Below are 24,920 nucleotides of genomic sequence, written 5' to 3'. Positions count from 1 at the left end.
CAGGCTGTGGTAAGGGTTCTGGGGCGGCATGGCCGTGTTTGCTTAGTCTAATGGTTGACTTGTTTATCTGTGGACTATCTGATATGATTAACTGTATATTTTGCATATGTTATGAACTGCATGAGTTTTCTTGCTGGGCTTCGGCTCACGGGTGCTCTGTGTTGCAGGTAAGGGCAAAGACTGAGTCAACCAACCATGTGTACGGAGAGCGTGAAGCGACGCGTACATGTTTGGCCTGCCCGACTGCTTTGGTTGGGGGTTCATTTGGGAAATGGCTGTAATAATCTATGATTTTTATAACTAATCAACTGTAAACTTATTTCATGATGTAAATAGTTTTCAAACCTTATTTTGGGATCCCAAATGTTTAATACTAGAAGTTTTTAATGAAACGGCGCATTATCAAAGATTACAGCCTTAACTTTTTATTAGTCACACTTTTGTTTTAAAAACCTCGGTTAGCGAGTTCATTGCACTGTTTTGTCTTAAAACTCACTCGGTAACGGCTCTAAGGAAGTAGGGCGTTACAACTTGGTATCAGAGCGAGCCAAGGTTTATTGGTTCTGGAGATCGACCGAACATGTACGCTCGCTGTCAGTGACAAGCTGGACTCAGGGTTGGTTGGTATGAATGATTGACATGTTTGAATATATGTTTGAATGCCCTGTTTGCCTGCTTATTTATATGGAGCATGAGAAATGAGTTGACATATGCATGAGATATCGTTGGGGCCGGGCCCTTGACTATTGTATGTTGAGATTAAAGTGTGTTGAATAATATTATTATGCATATGGATGAATATTGGCATAATGGTTCGCATATTGAGTTTATGTGGTTGATTGTTTAAATTGAATCCGTATGTTATATCCGTTCATTTGCTTGTATGAAGCATGTTGAGACCTGGGTATACTTAGTGATGTTAAAAATTTGGTTGCTAAATGTATGACATTGTGGATTTGACCTAGTATATGCTTGTGTGTGCATTATACCTGTGGATATCTGGATCTAGTTGTGGTTTGGTTCAGGGTATGAACCTCAGAGTTCAGGAGTTTGGTCAGTTTTGACAGATGAACTCGTGTTGTTTGTTCCTAGAAGGGTTTTGTGGACCTGATATTGTGTTGAAAGGGGGGGATTCTAGATATAAGTTGGAGTTGGGATCTCCAGTTATCCCTGAAAACAGCAGCAGAGGGTCACTAGTGTGTGAGTAAGCGGTGGAGCTTATTAGTCGAGATGGGATAGAAGAACAGCGGATTTCTCTGGGGAAATAGCTGATTTCGATGTTTTAACAGTAAGGTTACCAGTGCCGGCTTACTGTGAGAGTATAGACAGAAAAGGATATTAAATGAAAGGCTTATAGGGTGTTATCCTCGGGTTTTGAGGAGAGTTCGGGAAGACAAGGAATTTATTAGTGGATGGGCAAGGTTAATTCCACCCTTGATTAAGAGGATGAGAGATCCTGATTAGAGGGGTGTGCTAAATGTTTAGGCAGAGAGATGCCTGGAAAGGGTACTCGGGCCGAGGTATTGGCTTAATGGGCTAAAAAGAACTCAGATGGTGATTGATAGAAGAGGTTATAAAGACATGATTTGAACTGTGGAGACTGGTGGGCTCATAAGTTTGGTTTGGACTGTTAGGGTAACAACAGTGTAAATCATTGGGTTTGGTGAATTGGGTAAATCATTTCGGAAATTTATACTGATGGATGTATCTGGAATAGTCTAAGGTATTTGGGCCGCTCTGATGTAAGGGCTTATCGTCTGTATGTGGATGGCGGAGAGGGCCATGTTGTTCAAGGAACTGATGGTTGATGTATAGAGCATGAGTTCTAGAGCCGTAAGGGCGGTGCTTCCTTTGATGGAGTTAGTAAAGAGAGAATTGTGATAATCAAGTTGATAGAACCCCGGATAGTTCTATGGCTCCTGGTTTTGCCAGAAAGGGGGAAAAGGTCTAGTTGATAAGATGGTACTTTTATTCTTAGAATGCCGCAAGGAAGGATTCTCAATTTTTGAGGCAGAAGGACCCCAGACAGTGTCTGGGCACCTAGATTGAGATTGGAAAGAAGCCTGATTGAAAAGGTAGTTATCAAGATGGTGACAGGAACCAGGGAGGTTATTTGGTATGCACATGAGGGAGAGGATGCCACCTGAGAGGAGGTCAGGTGAGGGCATGACTTCTACATAGAATGACTCGACATGTAAGATGGACTTCCCATGGTGAGGGAACGGAGAACCAGAATGCATTGATACATTCAAAGTTCGAGGTTGATTCCTCGAGATTGAGTATTTAACTGACTGGTTTATGCTTTGGTCATGTAACGAACTGGAAGCACTCGGTGTTAAGAATGTTCCGAGAGGGAGATGGACATAGAGAGGTAGCCTCAAAGGTGCTATTTGAGAGGCTGACGATAGTAATACTTATTGAGAAGGAATTTGAAACTCGGGCAGATGGATTGTAGAGGATATCATCTGGGGTATGCAAATGAGACTGAGTGGAAACTGGGCTGACCAGTGGGAGAATTATGTGGGTATGTAAAGAAGAATTGGGGGTACTTCAAGGTCAGACTACAGATAGGATTGGTATAAGGAATGTAGTAAAAGATGGTTTTGGCTGATAGAATGTCTATTGAAGCAATCGAAGGAATTTGACCCTGGTGTAGCCAGTGTGTTATACTGTGGGGATCGTTAGCATCGTCGGGTTAGAACGAAAAGTACAATGTTGGATACAAGATAGGACGATGTCTCCAAGAGTTGATCTATGACCTGGTTATTACCAGTTGGGAACCAAGGAAAGAGACATTTCGTGAATTGTCTAGTTTGCACCAGGTAGGGTGTGAGGGGTTGGTAACAAAGATTCTGGAATGGTTCAAGCTACAGCAGCACAGGTAAGTTCTTTAGGCAGAGAATGCATGAACGGTATGGACAAGTCCCCTTCAAGCTCACGAGCAGTGCATGCGGATTACTCCCAGACGGAAATGGTGAGCAACTGATTATTATGCTGAAGACGTTAGTACCCAGAAGGCAGAGTCATAGGTAAGGTTCTACGGAGTGTTAGTTTGGGTGTCGTCAGGAGTACTCAGAGTAGAACTACAAGAAGAAAGGACAGGTAAGGAGAATTGATCTGAAGCCACGAAGAAGCTGATGAAGAATATCTGAAGAGTAGAAAGCATAACAAGACTGGTAAGCGCGTCATCTATCGCATAAGTATCTCCGGGGACAACTACATCAGAGATGAGGAGAACAGTAAAAATTGAGGTTAGACGGACTGAGTGGTGTCAAATCAGAAAGAAATTCAAAAGACAAGGTAAGAATTGTTTAGTATCTGGTAATGCTGGAATATGTGTGTGTTATGGTTAAGTAAAGAGTGATAGCATAAAGGACCTGATCTATGATGAGGATATGGAATGGTGGGAGTGCAGCACGATTTGGGCACGCCCAGAAATAAATTTGACGCAAGGATGGATTGAACCTTGCGGGCGTTGAAAGAATGAACATGGTTGATACACTTGGAACGTTAAGTCGACTATTGTGCATGGCATAAGGTACTTGAGTGTTGGGTATTAGTAAGAAGATAACGTTGAGACCCAGATGCGGTGAAAAGTAACAGACGGATGATCAGTGTTTGAAATCCTCGATTGAGCGAGGGGAGATATAATTGGAGGCGGAACTCCTAACTGGGAGGCGTGTGTCAGTCAAGGAATAACGCTATAGATTGTAATGGAGTGGACAAGGCAACGACTGAGATTGGCGTAACGTTAGTAGGTATGATTAGCTGGTGAGTGTCACTGAGCTATGGAATCCGAAGTGTCGGCTTTGGTCGAAGCAAGGAAGAACCCTGCTAAGGTGGTACAAGTTAGGATACCAGAAATGGATGAAGGATCCAATTAGATTTGGTTTATGAATGAGAATTCTGAATGGATATCATTCCACCTCCTAGGGTACGTCGTACCGGGAGGGTCGAGCGGGTGACAGAACCTAGTGTTTTCCTTTGGACCCTGAGGAGTTAGGTGATGTGGTGGTGCATCATGGGGATAGACCACAATAGACCTTAAGTAAGGTGTTTGGACATGAAAAGTTTTCACTCGGTTGTTTGAGTTAATGTTGTTGGGTCAAGTGAACTGGTTTCAGGGTAGAACGTCAATGATACTGAATTGAGACCCTATAGTATTTTAAATCTTGGAAAGGATCTAGAGAACGAAAAGAACAGAGTGGGAATCTGGGATTATCAGTTGATTGCAAGTGGAATGGCAGTTTGAAAGTTTATCGGATATCTTAAAGAATTAAGCGCTGAGTAGGCGAATACTTGGGGTATTAAGGGAAGTGTAATCCGTGATGAGTTAGTCGTGGTGGCAGTTGCTGGTGTCTTGTTGATATAACGCGACATAGGGCTTGGTAAGAGGTGAAGGATAGTTAATACGACAGTTTGGCTTTAGTTCAGAGAGAAAGCCAAAGAGGTCGTTGAAACTTCTTAAGGCAGGAGTGTCTGCCTATTTGAAAGAATAAAGAGCTGGTAAATTGCTAAGTTATGAGGAAATAAAGTTCCGAGAGGAAAGAGTTCTGTCTCTGCGTAATAACAGACGAGGATCTGTAAGGTGTTCAGAGAAAGAAGGGAGAGTTCTGACTTGTGATTCAGCATAGATTATGAAGTTGTACCAAGGGTTAGGCAGCGGGGCCTACAAGTTGATCCCACCTGGTAGAGGTGACGACTTGTGAGTATCTCTGGAATCAGGAATAAGACAATGAATTGGTCATTGTAATCTAGGCAGACCCTGAGGCTTCGGCAGGGTTGCGATGTAAACAAGAAGCTATCGAGAGTATGGCTATTAGACCAAGATCTTGTGGGACAAGATTGTTACTCTTGTGAGAGTGTTGTTGGAAAGTAAAGTAAAGGCGGTGGGCCTTGGAAATTATGGTCAGAGTTGCGGGTTTACTGACTGAGGTGTTGGGATAAATTTCGAGGACGAAATTTTTATGAGGAGGGGATAGTAGTAACGACCCAAATCCGCTAATAAGGCTTAAGGGCTTTGATTAGCGTGCCAGGAGGGCATGATGGGATTTATGTGTGACTTTGATGAGTTAAATGCATGATTATGATTTAAAGCATGTTATATGACTATTTGTTTATCTGAGATGCATGACTAGGTATATTAGTATGCATGTAGGCCCGGATCGTGTTAGAAGGGCATAATTGTAATTTTGGCCATGTTGGGCATAACTATATTGATATGTGATGATTGTTGAGACCACAGTGGTATGTGGGTGTATCTGTGCTTTGTGACTCGAGGCGATCCCAGTGAGCAGGCTAGCGGAAAGTCATGATGGGAATTTATACCCGGCTCGGGGCGAGCCTGGGGGTATAAGCAGGAATTTAGAGAATAGATTGAGATTAATTTTGATGATGGGGATATTTATTTGGTGGTTTATCAGGTGTTGGAAAGCAACGGGAAAATATTAGAGACACTTGAGGATTAGCGGGAATTGGGTAAAATGACTAAAATGGCCCTATTTGGACAAAAGGATTTAGAGTTAATAGGAAGGGCATTTTGGTCAATTGGCTTTTAGAAGGTTGATTTATGAGGCTTTATACACTTAGTGGGATTTATAGAGAAAGAGTGTTGGCTGTGGAGAGAAAGAAAGAAAAGAAAGAAAAAGGAAAGAAAGAAAAGAGAGAAAACAGAGGGGTTTTCCAATGGATCGGTTTGTGCATTTTTGCACCATTCCTCTCCATTTTTCTTGGAGCAAAGCTTAGTGGAGAGCAATGGTAGGCTGAGCATCAAGGATCTTGGGTTAGACTTGAAGATTTGTCAAGAACACATCAACTTTTGAGGTAAGTTTTAGAGATTTCAGTTTTAAGGGTTTTGATGGTTTGAACTGTGTTTTGAGCTGAGTTGATGGGAATTTTAGGGAATTTCTGGGCAAGCTTTGATGATGAACAAGCTAAGGAGGTCTAGGGTTGAATCAAGGTCGAAATTTTCATCAATGGTAAGAATTCTAAGCCTTTAACTTTGTTGTTGACTGAATTTCTGGGTTTAGGGTTGTTCATGGTGAATTTTGAGATTTGGGTTGAATGTGCTTGGGTTTTGAGTTCTTGGGATGCTTGGGATGAGTGTGAGATGTTTATAAGCTTGATTTTGGGTTTGGAAAAGGTTTGGACAAGTTTGGGGTTGATTTGGTTGAAGGAAATCGCAAGAAGCGATTTTTGGGTTCTGCTGGGCTGCAACTAGCGCTACAGCGCTAGTCAGTGGGCGCTGTAGCGCTAGCCCCTGTTCTAGGGGGGAGTTTTCTGCTTGTAGCGCTACAGTGCCCTCTTTAGGGCGCTGTAGCGCTGCACTGTTCACAGAGGTGGATTTTTGGGTTTTTGATGAGGGATTTTGACCTAGGGTTCGAGGCTCGATTTCGCCATTTAGTTTTGGGGATTTAGGACTTCCCGGGGGCTCGGGATTGGTCCCGAGGCTAGGTATTCAGACTTGGGGTTCGGTGTTGACTTTGACCTATGTTTGTGCCTAGGTGTGCACTAAGGCTCGTGTGGGATCGTGCTCAAGGAGTCAGGTGATCTAAGCTATTGAATGGAAAGGTAAGAAAACTATAACACCCGTAGGATAGGGCGTGGGCCCATAGTGTGATTGCGGGGCACGGCCCTATATTGCATGATGAGATGATTGTCGGGCACGGCCCTATATTGCATTACATGTTAGGGTGCAGATTTAAATGAATTTGTATTTGTTTGAATGTTGTTTGATTTATGCTATATATGTTTATAGTGAAATGAATGGCTATGGCTGAGGGCGGCAAGGCCGAGAACGGCAGCGGGGCCGGAAGTAACAGTTAGCACATGGGATGCTTATAGTCAGGGTAGGACCCAGAGGATACATGTGAGATCCTTACGGTGAGGACCGAGACCCCAGGCTGTGGTAAGGGTTCTGGGGCGGCATGGTCGTGTTTGCTTAGTCTAATGGTTGACTTGTTTATCTGTGGACTATCTGATATGATTAACTGTATATTTTGCATATGTTATGAACTGCATGAGTTTTCTTGCTGGGCTTCGGCTCACGGGTGCTCCGTGTTGCAGGTAAGGGCAAAGACTGAGTCAACCAACCATGAGTACGGAGAGCGTGAAGCGACGCGTACATGTTTGGCCTGCCCGACTGCTTTGGTTGGGGGTTCATTTGAGAAATGGCTGTAATAATCTATGATTTTTAGAAATAATCAACTGTAAACTTATTTCATGATGTAAATAGTTTTCAAACCTTATTTTGGGATCCCAAATGTTTAATACTAGAAGTTTTTAATGAAACGGCGCATTTTCAAAGATTACAGCCTTAACTTTTTATTAGTCACACTTTTGTTTTAAAAACCTCGGTTAGCAAGTTCATTGCACTGTTTTGTCTTAAAACTCACTCGGTAACGGCTCTAAGGAAGTAGGGTGTTACACTTCCAGAATTCCATCCTGATCTCAAATATTCCCAATCTTTCACCAAATAAACATTTCTATTACCCCGAAATTGACCCCGTTATGATAAAACCGCTAATCCATTATATATGATCGTCTCATGTCGAATAGCTCGAATATATCTCCATAATAATGAAATCTCATTCACAAATTACAATATGCACCCAATTTTCAAATATGCCCTCAGCAGGCCAAATTACCAAAATGCCCTTATAAGTATAAATACACCCATATGCATGCATTCACCATCATATACTAATATAATTCACGTAAACATGCATATAATCATTAAATATCATAATAAATCAATTATGGCCTTCCCGGCCTCCTAATCAAGGTCCTAAACCTTATTAGGAAATTTGGGGCATTACACGTAGCTTCCTTGTTGCATGGATGAGTGCTAATGCGAGGTTTTCTAGCTGATTGTATCTCGTCTTTGCTTCCAATAGAGACTTGCTTACATAATAGACTAGGTACTGTCTACCTTCGTCCTATTGGATTAGGACCGCACTAACTGCTATCTCGGATATAGCTAGGTAGACGGACAACGTCTCATTGTCTTTGGATTTGATAGTAAAGGCGGGCTAGTCAAGTAGTAGTTAAGTTCAATCAAAGCTTCCTCACATTCTGTTGTCCACTCGAATGTTTTTTACTTTCTCAACGTGTTGAAGAAAGGATGGCATCGTTCAAATGACTTTGAGATGAACCCATTAAGTGCAGTGACACGTCCAATTAGCTTTTGCACCTCCTTAATGCATGTTTGGGGTGGAATTCTTTGGATCAAACCTATTTGTGCCTGGTTGGCTTTGATTCCTCTCTAAGTGACCAGGTAGCCAAGAAACTTTTCTACAGTGACACTAAAAGAACATGTAGTCGCATTCAATTTCATGTTATATTTTCTAAGAATATCAAATGATTGTTTTAAATTACTGATGTGGTCTTCTGCAATAAGGGATTTGACGAGCATGTTGTCTATGTAGACTTCCATAGTCTTCCCTAGTAAGTCAGCAAACATCGTGTTCACTAAACTTTGGTAAGTTTCCCTTGCGTTCTTCAGTCCGAATGGCATGACCTTATAATAGAATATGCCCAGGTTGGTCATGAAGTCCTTCTTCTCTTGGTCTTCTGGGTGCATCAGGATCTGATTGTAACCTGAGTACGCGTCCATGAAGCTAAGGAGTTCATGGTCGGTTGTGGCGTCTACCACCATGTCTATGTGTGGTAATGGGAACGAATCCTTAGGACATGCCTTGTTGAGGTCTATGAAGTTGATGCACATTCACCATTTTCCATTCTTCTTCTTTACAATGACCACGTTGGCTAGCCACTTGTGGTAATGCAACCCCCTTACGAATCTGTTCTCAATAAGCTTTTGGACTTCTTCGTTAACTGCCTTGTTTCTTTTAGTGGCGAACTTCCTTCTCTTTTGATTTCTTGGTGGGTAGTTTGGGTCAACCTAAATTTATGAACAATAATCTTGGGGTCAATTCCAGTCATGCCCACATGGGACCAAGAAAAACAATCATAATTATTAAAAAGAAATTCAATAATCTTTGTTATGATGTCAGGGTCTAGTCTCGATCCGATTTGAACTTTGTGGTCTGGGAAGTTTGGGTGGATCTGGATTTCGTATAACTCCTCCATGTCAGGCTGGTCAGGATGTGAATTAGTTGGTTTGTTTTGCTGTAGTTGCTATAATTGGTCAAGTTTGGCCTTCATGGTAATCTGGTAGCATGCCTATGAATCTTTCTGCTAGCCTTTAATTTCCTTCACCCCCCATTTGGTCGGGAACCTCATCACTTGGTGGTAGGTTGAAGGGACTGCTTCCATTTCACGTATCCAGGGTCAGCTCAGTATGACGTTGTAAGCAAAGGGAGAGTCTACCACCAAGAACCTTGTGCACAGGCTGACTTATTCGGCATAGACAAGTAGCTCAATTTCCCCTACTATGTTCTTTTGTTCTCCATTGAAGCCGATGAAAATGGCTGTCTTCTTTATGTTCTTGGGTTCATCTATCCCTATTTCTCTAAGAGCACTTAAAAACAAAACATTGGATAAACTACCATTATCAATAAGTATACATTTAGTTAAACAATGGGAAATATAAAGTGCAATAACAAGAGCATCATGATGTGGATTAAGAAGTCTGTTTGACTCTGATGTCAAAATACTGATGGTATGAGTCGGCATGATGGTTGTTGTCTTTTCTGACTCACTGGCTTCTCCTTTGGTCCAGTTAGTCTATCTAGCATGTCTCTTTGCTGCTGAATGAGTGACTATGCTTACCTTAGAGCCACCTGTTATTACGTTGATGGTGCGTTCATGAGTGGGCAGTCTGGGTGGAGTTAGCTCTCTCTGGCTGCCTGACTTGTCTTCCCTGTTTTGGTAGGTTCTCTTGCCTTTGTCTGTTAAGAGGTCAGACAGGTGTGCGAGTTTCAATAAGTTTGACACTTCAAGTTTTAGGGCAATGCATTCCTCTGTCTGGTGGCCACGGTCAGCATGGAAGTCACACCACTTTGTTTATCTCTTTGGTCGGCTGGTGTTCTCATCCTTTCGGGCCACCTCACCCTCTCTCTGAGCCCTCTTAACATTACTACAGCTTCAACAGGTGATACTGAGAGGTTGTATTCTGGTATTTTTGGTCCATCTCTGGGGCGTATCTCGGATGACCGGTTGTACTCCCTTCTTCTACTCTCAGGCCTCCTAGGATATGGGTATGGTTCGAATCATGTGTCATTCTATTGTCTTTCCACCCTTGAGTCTCTTTGAGTATCCTTTCGTGGGGAGGAGTGATAATAATTGGCTTTGTCCTCCTCCCACTTGATTTGTGCCCAGGCCTTGGTGAGGACGTCTTCCATTGTCTTGCAAGGATACTTGGTGAGTTCTTTGTACAGGTCTAAGTCGTAGCGGAGCCCTTTCCGGAAGGCTGAGATGGTTGTGTCCTGATTGCAATTGGTTATAGACACGTTCTCTTTGTTGAAGTGGTCTACATAGTCTTGTGAAGGCTTACTTCATTGTTGAACTATGATGTATAGGTCTTCTGCAGATGGTTCAAGCTTCCTACTACTGGTAAACTGCTCAACAAAAGTGTCAGTAAATTGTGCAAAAGTAGAAATATAATTATTAGGTAAATTAGTTGGTATTAAAAGTGTAAATCAAAGATACACAGCGGAGAATTTGGGGTTTCAAAAAATTTATTAATGCCAGCCAGGATCATACATATATAGATATATTAAATCACATACAAATAGATTAGAGATTACCTCTTGAAGCCTATCAAATGTCCACGAATCTTTTTGTAACGTCCCAAATTACCTAATACGGCTTAGGACCTTAATTAGGGGGTCAGAATGGCAAATTATGGAAAGTGATGTGATTTAATTTTGAAATATGTGTTATGGGATTTATATGTGTATCATTATATGATTATGTGAGTTATATTATAATATGACTAGATATGCATGTTTAGGTGTATTAAATATGCATGTGGGTCTATTTCTTATTAGAAGAGCAATTTTTGTAATATGGCCCGCTACAAGTATATTTAGAATATATGTGCATATATGTGTGAGACCACATTATTATGTGGATATATTTGAGTTACTCGGCACGAAGCGATCCTAGGGAGCAAGTTAGCGGGAAAGTCACAGCAGGACCTAATACCCGATTCGGGGTGAGTCATGGGGCATTTTGGGTATTTAGTGTATTACCGGGTAATCAGGTAACAGAGATAAATATTCGAGGATATATTCGGAGTTAGTGAGATTAGGAGGAAGTTTTAGGGATTTTGACCATTTTTCCCTCGGCAACGTTTTTGGTACCCCGAGCCTTGAGATTTACTTAGAGTTACTTGAACTCCAAGTAACCTCACATAAACAGAAAAATACATTCACTCAGCACTCACTCTCTCTCTCTCTCTGTGTCTCTCTCTCTCTCTCTCTCTCTCTCTTCTATACTCTCTCTTTCTCTGAATTCTTTGAATTCCTTGCTATCTAAGGGGAATCGAGGCTAGCATAGGCTCAGAATTGCTTGTGGAAAAGCTTGTCATCGTGTTGGGCAGCAGAGGTAACGATTTCTAGCCTTAATTCCTTGTGTTTTCTCTGGTTTTAGTTAAGTTTTAGAGTTTTGAAAACTCAATTCTGAGTTGGAGATTTGGTGAGGTTTTGGCCAAGCTTTAGCTTGGGTTTTGTGGATATTGAGGTGCTGAGTTGTTGGGAACTTTACTTTAGGAACTTTACTTTTGGGATTTAGCTATGTTTGGATAGAATTTTGGTGAGATTTGGCTTGAAGAAACAAGGAAAAATACAGGGTTTTCATGTCGAAGTTGCGGCCCTGTTCTTGGGACGCTGCGACTCTCATGAACACAGGGAGAAGGAGGTGTCTAACCTCCATTTGAGCTGTGGCGCGCTTGGGCTCTCTGACTGGGGGCGGGCCATGACTCTTTTTTCCTTGGGCCGCGTCGCTTGAATGGATTTTGAGCCCTGGGAAGGGTTTTGAGTGTGGGAACTCAAACCTAAAGGCTCAGGATCGATCCTACTACCCGGTTTAGTAGAGTTCGATGTCCTGGAGGCTAGGACTCGGTCTGAAAGCCTTTATTCTATCGTTATTGAAGGGATTCTATATTATGGTTATGACTAGGTTATCGCTAGGGACTTAGAGCTGAGATCGTGCTCGAGGGTCTTTCTTATTATACATTGCACTCAGACCTAAGGTAAGAAAATTGTACCTAGTACAAGATAAATGTGATTATCTGCGTGGTTAGGGCTCGACCCCGTCAAGGAACATGGTCATTACTGTGTTTGTATTTAATTGGTTGAGATTTATGATTAATATGTTTGCATACTTGTATTATCTAAAGTATGCTTATCAGTAACTGGTTATCTGTTTATCTGGTTGCTTAATGTGATTTTGAATAGGGCTCGGGCCCCTGATAATGAACATGATTATTATTATGTCTATGATTAATTGATTAAGCATGTGTGAATGTTTTATTTTGGGATAACTGTTAAAAGATGTATGCTTGGTTTCATTATCTGATTAAAAAAGCCTGGGCTCATAAGTCAAGGGCAGTAATAGAGCGCTGAGTGCTGGTCGATATGGTTAGGTCTAATTAGGAGTGCATTATACGCTTGTCCAAGGCAATGGTCGAGGAAAATTAAAGCGCCAGGTACGCTAGGCCAGCTCTAAGGCTGGTTATATAGAGGATAGGGCATGGGCCCCGGGGTGACTCATTAGTCTCATATTCTAGGGCGTTGGGCCCCAATATGACTTATTAACCATTTATTTAGGGCAGTAAGCCCCCATTATAACATGGTAGTCACTTATTTGTAATTGTATGCATGCAGTAGTAGGTAATTACTGCTGGGCATGCTAGATATGCATCTAGAATCTGTATTTACTATTCATCCATATGTTTAAGTTTTCTTGCTGAGCCTCGGCTCATGGGTGCTATGTGGTGTAGGTAAGGGGAAAGGGAAGCTGGACCAGCCATGAGTTGGAGAGCTTCGGTGGCGACGTGTACATTTGCGGCTGCTCGACCACCACGACCAGAGTTATCTTGGAGGAACTAGGGTGGTATCCCTTATTTTCCTGCTTAGGTCGGCTGGTTGTAACTTTTGAATTGTAGTAGAACACAAATATTGGGATCCCATGTATGAACGCAAATATTTTTAATGAAAAGTCAATGTTTCCCTTTGACCAAAGTTTTTAAACCTAGCCCTTGTCACAACCTTAGTTACACGTTTATTACCAAGGGACTTGATTAGCATGTCTGACACTATTTAAAGTACACAGTGTAATGGTCCTGGATTAGGAGGACGTTACACTTTTTGTATAAATCAACGATCTTCCAATCCAAATTCTGAAAGCTCACACCTTGATCTTCCAGACCAATCCTCAAACACACAAGAACGTGTGTGGGCATGTAGGATTCAAAAGGTTGATTTAGGACTTTTTAGATGTACTCAACACATGAGATCTAGAAATGTTTGATTAAGAGAAGATGTATTGAATAGCTTTTCAGGTTTAGAAAAACTATCACTTTCTTTTTCAGAGAGAGTCTAACGGTCTATGAAAACCAATTCTTTGTAAAATATCACTTCTTTTTAGGTTTATAAAGATATTTAACTAATCTAATTAATCTTTATTTTATTAAAATAAATCTGATCAATTTTAACCTATTTAATTATTTAATTTAAATCATATTTACAAAAATAAATAAATTATTTGAAATTCAAAATTCAAATCCCATGGATAAGAAATCCCTGTGTGTGGCACCACACTCATTTTACATGTTGGAAAAACATTCAGAGCACGCAGCGAAAAATGGCATGGTGGGCCCATTGTTTTAGGAACAACAACAATAAAAAAAATAATTCATCACTCATATAAACAGTTCAAATGAACAAGAAAACAATCCAAAAACATTAACATACAATATTATTAATCATGCCAAAAATATATAAATATACAATATATTTATAGATAACATATAAACACACAAAAAATTCAAGAACCTAAATAATTACCTCTTGAAGCCTATTAAGTGTCATTGAGTCTTTTTGTATATTTTTCGATCTTTCTATCCAAAGCTTTGAGTACTCAAACCACGATCTTCTGGAGTGTTCTCTACACCTCAAGATGTGTGTGGGCACATAGAGAACATGTGTTTGTAATTTTAGGAATCACAAGTATTTCTCAACACATGAGAACTTGGATTATGGTCTGAGAATGGTTAGAATAAAGAAGAAGAAAGCTTTTGTCCAACAAAAATTCTGAGAACTATTCTGAATTGTGTGTATTGTCTTTCTTCTCTTTATTCTATATCATATCTATATATATAGATATTTCTATTACCTTATTATTCCTAATAATAATAGTAATATAATAGTGATATCATAATGATGATAGGAATTGATTTAGGTAAATATCTAACTTACCAAATTTGAAAAAACTTTTTTCAAATTATCAATTAATTAAATAAATAAAATAAAGACCAATTACTTCATGTTTATGTCAGGAGTATAAAGACTAATAAATTGTTTTGTGTGACGTTTGTTTATGGTAGAAATTCTATTGAGGAAAGAGTGGCCCTTTGGAGAGATTTGTCTAATCTGAGTTTTCCAGCTGCTGCGTGGCTTCTAACTGGAGATTTTAATGCTACTTTTGAGAGTGCAGACAGAGTGGGTGGTCGTGCGATATCATCCCTTGAGTTAGCTGATGCTCAAAATTGGAGGGCCTTGGGGTTAGTTGATGAGTTGCATGCTAGAGGGTCTCATTTTACTTGGACGAATAAACAGATGAATGAAGACAGAATTTTCTCAAGATTGGATAGAGATTTTAAGAATGAAGATTGGTTGGACATTTTCCCTCATTCTGAGGCTGTCTTCAACTGGGAACTTCACTCTGACCATTCCTACTGTATTATTAAACCAGAAATTGCTGTTAACTGTGGTGTTATAAGCTTTTCAGGTTCTTAAATATGTGGACTAAACATGATCAGTTTAAATCTACTGTTATGCAGAGCTGGTGTAGGCCAATGCAAGGGACTAGGCTGGTTCGCTTATGTAAAAAACTAAGCAGACTTCAGTTGGTGCTTCAGCGGTTTAACAGGCATATCATGGGGGATGTTGCCCAGAATTTTTCAGTGGCTAAAGAGAAGTTTCAAGCTGCCCAGCTATCCCTGCAGGGTGATCCTCATTCGATTAGTCTTCAAATAATCGAAGCTGCTGCTGGTGAATCGCTAGAATACCATGCCAAAACTTATGAGAGTTTCGTGAGACTAAAAAGTAAAGTGGACTGGCTGCGGTTTGGTGATGACAACACGACTTATTTTCACGCTTGTTTAAAGCAAAGGAGAGCCTCTAATTGCATCACATATGTTGTTAATGAAGCTGGTCAGAGTATTGAGAATTTTGATGCTGTAGTTGATCATTTTGTGAATCATTTCAAGAAGATTATGGGAAGCAAGAGCATGGCCTCTAGTTCTATTCAGAAGTCCTGTTTTGAGCTTGGTCACAAACTGACCCTGGATCAGCAAGTTAGCTTAGTTAAGCCATTTTCTACTAAGGAAGTTAAAGAAGCATTTTTCGGCATTAACTCGATTAAAAGTCCGGGGCCGGATGGGTTTGGCTTGGGCTTTTTTAAAGCCCTTTGGAGCGATTTGGAGACTGAAATCTCAGAAGCTATTATGGATTTCTTTAAGTGTGGTGTGATGCCAGAGGAAATTAATAAAGCTACTATTTCCTTAATCCCTAAAATTGAGACTCCTTCTCGGGCAGCGGATTATCGGCCTATTGCTTGTTTTAATTCTATTCACAAATGCATTTCTAAGATGCTTTGTAGTAGATTGGCTTCGGTGCTTCCAAGTCTTGTTAATCAAAACCAAGGAGCCTTTGTTAAAAACATATTATTGGCGCATAATATCCTTATTCTTCAGGATATTATTAAAGGCTATAAGAGGAAAAGCATTTCCCCTAGGTGTGTTTTGAAGATTGATTTGAGCAAAGCCTATGATATGTTAGATTGGAATTTTTTGGAGGATATTCTCACTGAGTTTTGTTTTCTGGCTAAATTCATCAAGTGGGTCATGGCTTGCTTGAAGGATCCAACCTATCTAATCCTTATGAATGGAAAGGTTCAAGGGGAATTTAGAGGTCGAAAGGGGCTAAGGCAAGGGGACCCTATCTCTCCTTTATTATTTGTTTTAGCCATGGAATATATACCCGTTTATTTCAGCAAGCTTCCATGAACAAGGGGTACCGGTTTCATCCTAAATGTAAGCACCTTAAAATTGTAAATCTCTGTTTCGCAGATGACTTGGTTATTTTTTGCAAGGGAGTTCACAATTTAGTTCAGATTATAAAGGAAAGTTTTAATGATTTCTGTTGTGCTTCTGGTTTGACTGCCAACAAGGATAAATCTCAGGTTTACTTTGGTGGTATGGCTGAAAAAGAGGCTCAAAAATTGCTTGAGGGGCTCCAATTCACTGAAGGTCATTTCCCCCTAAAATACTTGGGAGTTCCTCTTCGAACAACAAGATGGAAGGCTGGTGACTGCTCTCTTATTATCAAAAAGATCCAGTCCAAATTACATACTTGGGCGAGTCGACATCTTTCTTTTGCGGGGAGGGCACAACTAATCAACTCGGTGCTTTTGAGTATAAGAACTTTTTGGATGAGTATTTTCATCCTTCGTAAGAGCGTCACCAAGGAGGTTGATCGGCTGTGTAGGAACTTCCTTTGGGGAGTTAGGGACGGTAACGTTCAGCGGAGTAAATTGCACTTTACTGCCTGGGAACATGTTTGTCTACCTAAATGCATGGGTGGTCTTGGCTTCAAGGATAGCAGTACTTGGAATTTAGTGCTTCTGGCCAAATATGTTTGGGCAGTTTCTTCTAAGCATGATACTCTGTGGGTTAAGTGGGTGGATTCTATCTACTTAAAGGGGCAGAATTTCTGGCATTATAGAGTCCCTCAAGATGTGAGCTGGTATTGGAAAAGATTAACAAAGCTTAGAGATATCTTCGCTGGTTATAGACTTGATGAGGCAGTCCATCATAGCAAGCTCAGTCTGAATATTCTGTATCACAGGCTCATTAACAAAGACAGAGTCTTCTATGCGAATGTGGTGTGGAACTCCTTGACAGTGCCTAAGCACAGGTTCATTTTATGGCAGGCTACTTTGGGCCATCTGTTGACTTGAGATAATCTCAGTCTTTGTCACTTGGAGCTTCCTTCTGTGCTATGTCCGGTTTGTGAAGTGGAGGAAGAGTCTCACTCACATCTGTTTTTTGAGTGCCATTTTTCTCGGCAAGTCAGATCCCAAGTGGAGAGTTGGCTGGGTGGCGTTCTTGGATGGCTGGCAAGCTGAAGGGTCTGAAGCAATCTGTGCTGGCTGCTGCTTTAGCAGCTTCAGTTTACTTAGTTTGGAGGAATAAAAATAATTGTATTTTTAAGTTTAGCTCCTTTTCTATGGGCTTTGTTATTAAGTTGATCAAATACTTTGTGAGGGGTAGACTTCTTTATCATTCTAAGAAGCATATTAGAACAAAGGATCTAGCTTTTTTTAATAGAGTGGTTCAGATGTAAGGCTTTTTGTTTGTAAGTTGTTTGGTGTGTTTGTACTTGGTTGGTTTGTTCTCAATATATTTTCTTTTTCATCAAAAAATAAATAAATAAATACAACACTAATACAATATCAGCATAGTTGGTACACGCATGGCACAGTCCTTGGACTGTGTCATGCATATACTGCTATTCCTTTTTCAGGGATATTACATTTTTCTTTTATTTATATATTTAACAAAAATCAATCTTCCACAAAATAAGGTATTAATCTTTTTAAGGAAAAGATGACAACCATATTTCAAAATTTAAAATTTAAATTAATGATCATCATTATTGTCATCTTTTAAAATTTAATAAATCAAAAACTATTTTTGACATACCAATTTTATTTTCTGCCACTCAAATAAAATAATTAATTTCAAAATTTTATTTATTTATTTATATATATGAAATTCGAAATTTACATATTTAAATTAATAAATATATTTTTGAAAATTAGTAATTAATTCCAAATTAATTATTCAACCTCAATTATCATATAATTGCATACTTGACCCGAAGAATAAAATTCTTCTCAAATTCCCAAATTACAGTTATACCCTTGTATCAACTCTTACCTTTATATGGTGTTGATAGAGCCACCCTGAGGACCTATGAACCTATAATATCAAGCTCCAATAAATATTACATTATTAATCAAAGCTCTTTGATTAAATAATCATATTTATTAATCTCATGATTACTCCACTATAAATATGAGATTGAACTCTTGATAATTATAGACATTGTTGTACCCTAAAAATTAGCACGAGTCTAGTCACTCAGTTTGGGTACAGCTGGCAGATGAATACGTGGAAAAGCAACCAAGTAGAACCTCTGGTTAACAATGATGTGAGTAGCTCAAGTTAGGACCTGACAACACGAAGTACAGGTTGTTATCATACCGCCTCTTAGGATAACAATCTAGTTCGAGACCTAAAATGTCTAGATCCACATTTGGGCGCTCTAAGCTTAATCCGAACTAAGGTTCAGATAGTCTTTGAACACCAGCTCGGGTGAGATATTCAGCTCGTGGAAAATTGGTCAGAACGCATACTGAAGGATCCCAAGAGATTCGAAGGCTCCTTATACGCTCATTAATGCCTAGGTTGTATTGCATATCTATCATTTATTATCTGAGATAGCAGGAGTATATTCTATTCTGTTATCAAATCATATCCCAATGTAAATGGGAATAATATGTATTAAATGTCTACCTTATTTATTCATGCAGTTACCCAAACCTTTTCAGGAAATTCCCCTATAAATATCAGGGGTAATGGATAGGGAAGGGGACGACCCTTTTTTGGTATTACTAAAACTCTACAAAAATTGCGAGAGAAAAGCAATAATACTGTCTCGTGGACTAGATGGATTTTAACCACTAAACCACGTAAAAGTTGTGTGTGTACGAAAGGGTTCTTATTATTTTATTTTGTTTTACTAATAAGCACTAATATCCGTATTAGATTTATTAATCTACTGTTGGTGAAAAACCGTGTCAACAGTTTGGTGCTTTCATTGAGAGGAAATTAGTGCTTCATAAGTTTCAGTCAACATTCATCATGGTGCTCACTTGATCGATGCATGATAATGAGATGGAGCAGCCTGGTGGGCAGGAGGCCGATCATACTGCTGTTCCCACTGAAAGGGGCCCATATGTTCAGCAACATCCTGGGAAACAGCCAGTGGGCCAGGGCTATGCTGGGAGTTTGGCATCACTCCCACCAAATCCTAATCCAAGATATATGATTGCTGTCGAGATGGAAAATTCCCAATTAAGGAGCCATATCGCTAGGGCAAACAGACAGATCGAGAAGGTCTTGGCTCGGTTACCCCCTCTTACAATCAACGTTAATGTCGGAAAGAGGCAAAGTGGGTCTCATAAGTCCCACAGGAATAACCGGTTTAAACCTAGTCACTCTGTCAGGACTGCCACTTCGAGCTCTATACCTTCAGAGCATAACCACCGAAGTGCTCAGCCCACTGGTCATCACAGAAGTAATCATTAGCATGTCAGCCGATCGTTCAGGACTGCGACCACCCAGCTCTATGCCTTCTTCACAGATTCCCAGAAAGGCCCACAACAACCAACCAGGGTGGGCTGGGACAAGTTCACGGAGGCAAAACTCTCCAGTGAATCCTCCTATGCCACGATCAGAACCCTTGGCACAGAGAAGTCGGGACATTGGGGTAGAGCCGAGGTAGGATAATTTAGTTCGTCTTGATGGAACGAGGATAGCCTTGCCAATAAGGCATCCGCCATCACTGGTTAGACATCATACACCACCGCACCCACAACGAGATACTCCAGCTTATGGGAATAGTAGGAGAAATCCTCCCCCGTCAGTAGATACTTATGCTCCATGGGCACGTGCCGAGAATCCAGGTCCTCGATCTCAGATGTGGGCCATAAGTTTTGCAAATGGAAGTTACTGGACGGGACGCCAGCATGGAGGCAGGTCTGACAGCGACCTGAGAAATCACCTGAGCTCAGTGCGAAGACCTCGGTACGATCCACAACCCAACTTGTGCAATCATTTGAACTCACAAAGAACGTATCCAGCTCACAACAAGGATATAAGTTATACTCGACATGAGAGAGGTCCGTCTATCATACGCGACAATGGGAATGTCCCACCTAACCAAGCTCGAGCTTGGAGGGACAATAACCCATCAAACGCGTACAATAGGATGGGAGTTGTTGAATAGCCCCCAACTAACCTAGAGACCAAGGACATAACCCTTGAGCGACTGACCTTGATGGAGGAGCAGATGAAGAGGCTCTTATTTGGAAAAGGGATTGATGATTGTGACTTAGAAGAGGAGCTCAAACCATTCGCTCCAAACATTGCAGCAGCTACGTATCCTATTGGCTTTATGATGCCAAACATGCTGACATTTGATGGAAACACAGATCCATTCGACCACCTTGGGATGTTCAAGACAATGATGATGGCCCACAACGTCAGGCTCAATCTAAGGTGTATCCTGTTCCCCGCGACTCTGGTCGGACTTGCCAGACAATGGTTTAAAAAGTATAAGAAGCATTCGATAAGCTCGTAGAAGAAGTTGTCTTTCGAGTTTAAGAGAGCATTCTGAGCTTCACATGCAGCTCGGGTAGAGGCTGATTCATTGGCCAATGTAAAACAACAACCTGGTGAATCACTAAAAGCATATATGAGCATATTCTCCATTGTTGCAGTACGAACTAGGGATGCTAATGATAGCTCCAAGCTCATGGAAATGGAGATAGGAATCCTAGTGGGAGGCGACCTATGGCAAGAACTTCAACGAAAAGGAGTTGAAAGTGTAGATGAGTTCTTGGCCCGAGCTTAGGAGTGGATAAACCTAGAAGATGTGCGTTCTGCTGTAGCAGGAACCAGCCAGGCCCCTATCCAACCCACTAGAGCAGTGATAGATTTTGCAGCTACAACTCAAAATGTTACCCAGAATAACCAAGCGGGAAACAACAAGAGGAAGGGGAATGGTGAGGGCTACCAGAATGGCACAAAGAAGAACAAGTCTGTGGATAAATTCAAGCCCATTTATGCCACCTACACTGACCTAATGGATACCCGGGAACATATCTTCCTGGAAAATTCTAATCGCCCCATGTGGAAGAAGCCAGAACCTTTAAGGCATCAAAGGCCGAAGAGAGATCCCTCAAAGTTTTGATGATTCCACAATGACATCGGTTATAACACTGATGATTACCGATAGCTGAATGATGAGATTGAGACTCTCATTCGGGCTGGACCACTAGCCCAGTACGCCCGAAATTGGGTTGTTCCCAATCAACCTATCGGGCAAAATTCTCATCCAGCTCCGGAGGCCCCAACAGGTCAGCCTGGAACTTAGGTAGATCAGAACCAGATGGACCCTCCCCCCATAGTAGGAGGAGATATAACTACCATTTCTGAAGGACCTCATTTGGCGGGCACGAGCAACGGGGCCCAAAAGATGTATATAAATGAACTGAAAACTCATAACAATGTGGAATTTTTCCTAGAGAAACAGCTATCAAAACAATAGAAATTGGAAAAATAACCAATAATTTTCACGAAAGAGGACACTGGCCACGTTCAATTCCCTCATAATGACCTGCTGGTGGTAACCGTGCAGCTCGCTAACCGAAGGGTACGGAGGAAACTAGTGGATAATGGAAGTTCCATAAATGTGCTTTTTAGGTCCACCTTGGATAAGATGGGATTGTCCGTAACCGATCTAAAGGCGACCTCAATGACTCTATACGAATTTTCAGGTGAAGGGATGCGCGGCCATAGGGACGATCAGTGTAACGTCCCAAATTACCTAATAAGGCTTAGGGCCTTGATTCGGGGGCCAAGATGGCAAATTATGGAAAGTATGTGATTATGTGATATATATGTGTGTCATTATATGATTATGTGATTTATATTATAATATGACTTGATATGCATGTTTAGGTTTATTAAATATGCATGTGGGCCCATTTCTGATTAAAAGGGTAATTTTTCATAATTTGGCCCGTTATGGGTATATTTGACATATATGTGATATATGTGTGGGACCACATTATTATGTGGATATGTTTGGGTTACTCAGCATGAGACGATCCTAGGGAGCATGCTAGTGGGAAAGTGACAATGGGACCCATATTTGACTCGGTGTGAGTCAAGGGGTACATTGGGTATTTAGTACATTACCGGATTATTGGGTAATGGGAATGGATATTTGATGATATATTGGGAGTTAGTGAGATCATGAGGGAATTCTAGAGATTTTGACTATTTGGCCACTGGGGACGTTTTGGGTACCCCGAGCATTTGGATTTGCTTGAGGTTGCTTAAGCTTGAAGTAACCTATCATAAATAAAAAGAACTTTCAGTCAGGTTCTCTCTCTCTCTCCCATTCTTTTTTTTGGCGTTCGTTAGCATTTTCGAAGGAAACTCGAGTTTCAGGGCTCGAATTCAAGCAAGGTTAGAGTCATAATGATTCTAAGGGAAATTAGAAGCATGATAGCCGGAGGATTTAGTTGGGAAACTACGTAATCAGAGGTAATCCAAGCTTTAAGTTATGAGTTTTGAGTTTCTTAAGCTTGATTGGATTTTTGTGTTTTTATGAGTTTTTTAATGAATTGTAACTTGGGTTTTGATGGTTTTGGGTTGCTGAGTTGTTCAGGAATTTTGTTTACGGGATTTGACTATGTTTGGATAGGTTTATGGAGGGATTTGGTAAGGGAAAACGAAGGAAAATCTGGGTTTTCCTATCGAACCGGGCCCTGTTCTTGGGGTGTTGCGGCTCAAATCGGTCGAAGGAGAAGCAGGTGCCAAAGAGCTATTGACACCGCAATGCCTGATAGGGTGCGCCGCTGTGCTTGGGCAGATAGAGAAGAGGCTCGGGCCTCTAACTTGAGCGGGCCATGACTCAAATGTTTGGGCGTCACAACGCTTAAGGGATTTTTGGCCTTGGGGAGGTTTTGAGTGCAAGAACTCAAACATAAGGGCTCGGGATCGATCCTACTACCCGATTTAGTAGGATTTGACGTCCCAGAGGCTAGGACTTGATCCAGAAGCCTGTGTTTACTCGTTATTGATGGGATTCTATATTATGGTTGTGACTAGGTTATCACTAGGGGCTTAGAACTGGATCGTGCTCGAGGGTCGTTTATTGGTAACTTGTTCTTGGACCAAAGGTAAGAAAACTGCACCCAGTATGTGATACATGTGATTATGGCAGGGCCTAAATGTTGAATATAGAATTGATCAGAACTGGAGTCTCTGTAAATGTGCATGATTATGATTATGCTTGTGATTCCCGAGTTGTTGAACATGAACATGAATAGGGCATGAACGCCTGAGTATGTGCATGATTATGATTATGCTTATGACTGTTGATTAAGCATGTTGAATACTTTATATCGAGATATTTGTCATATGATATATGTCAGTTTTCATTATCTTATTGTGAAAGGCTTGACTTATTAGTCAAGGGTGGCAATAGTGCACTGAGCGTTGGTCGTATTGGTAAGCTAACCAGAAGCGCCAATATGCTTATATAGAGGATAGGACTAAGGGATCCGGGGTGACTTATTAGTCCTATATCCTAGCATTGAATTATTAGACAAGAACGGCCTCAGCACGTGGAGTGCTGGTTAACGCCAAGCACGCTTATACAGAGGATAGGGCTAAGGGACCCAAGGTGACTTAATAGTCCCATATCCTAGCATTGACTTATTAGTCAATGATGACATTAGCACAATGAGTGATTTCGTAAAGCATTGACTTATTAGTCAAGGACGGCATTAGCACGATGAGTGCTGGTCGTAAAGCATTGACTTATTAGTCAAGGATGACATTAACACACTGGGTGCTGGTCGTAAGGCATTGATTTATTAGTCAAGCATGGCAATAGCGCGGAGTGCTAGTCCATATGATTTAGCCTAACCAGGAGCGCGTTATATGCTTGATTGACCTATTGGTTAGGGAAAACTCACCGTTAAGTACACTAGATCAGCTCCAAAGCTGGTTATACAGAGGACATGGCAAAGGGCCACAAGGTGACTTATTAGTCTCATATCCTAGGGCGTTGAGCCAGTAGGATTCCATAATCATGTATTTTGGGAATTGGACCCTGATATGAATCATTGATCATTTATCTAGGGCAATTGGTCCCATATGACACTGTAGTCATTTATATGATTGGTATGCATGCATGAGTAGGGTTATCACTGCTAGGAATGCTTGTTATGATTTCGATATATGTTGTTAACTACTTATGAGCATGTTTAAGTTTTCTTGCGGAGCTTCGACTCATGAGTGCTATGTGGCGTAGGTAAAGGTAAAAGAAAGCTGGACCATCATTGAGTTGGAGAGCTTAGGTGACAATGTGTACATATGCGACTGCTCGATCACCACGACCGAGTGTTTAAAGAGGAACTAAGGTCAAACCCTATTTTGCCGCTTTGGTCGACAGGTTGTAACTCTTTTATTGTAATTAACCTTTCAAATGTATTTTGGGATCCCATGTGTACAGTAAACATTTTAGTGAAACGTTTGTATCTTTGACCAAAAATTTTAACCCTAAACTGTTAATCACGTTTAGTTGCACGATTATGGCCCAATGACTCGCTTAGCGAGTTTAACACTATTTAAAATACACAGTGTAGCGGTCCCTGGGTAGTAGGGTGTTATAATCAGACGGGTGGTTATGCTGGGAGAAGAGGCATGAACTGTCTCTAAAATACTTGAGTTCATGGTAATCGATTGTCCGGCTGCGTATAACGCGATTTTGGGACGACCCGTGCTGATGGATTTTGAGGCCATCACCTTGATTCAACACCTGAGAATGAATTTCCCCTCAACCTTGGGGATATGCACAATAAGA

This window comes from Humulus lupulus, chromosome 1 (assembly GCF_963169125.1).
Source record: "Humulus lupulus chromosome 1, drHumLupu1.1, whole genome shotgun sequence".
NCBI classification, from domain to species: domain Eukaryota; kingdom Viridiplantae; phylum Streptophyta; class Magnoliopsida; order Rosales; family Cannabaceae; genus Humulus; species Humulus lupulus.
This window is presented reverse-complemented; position numbering follows the sequence as displayed.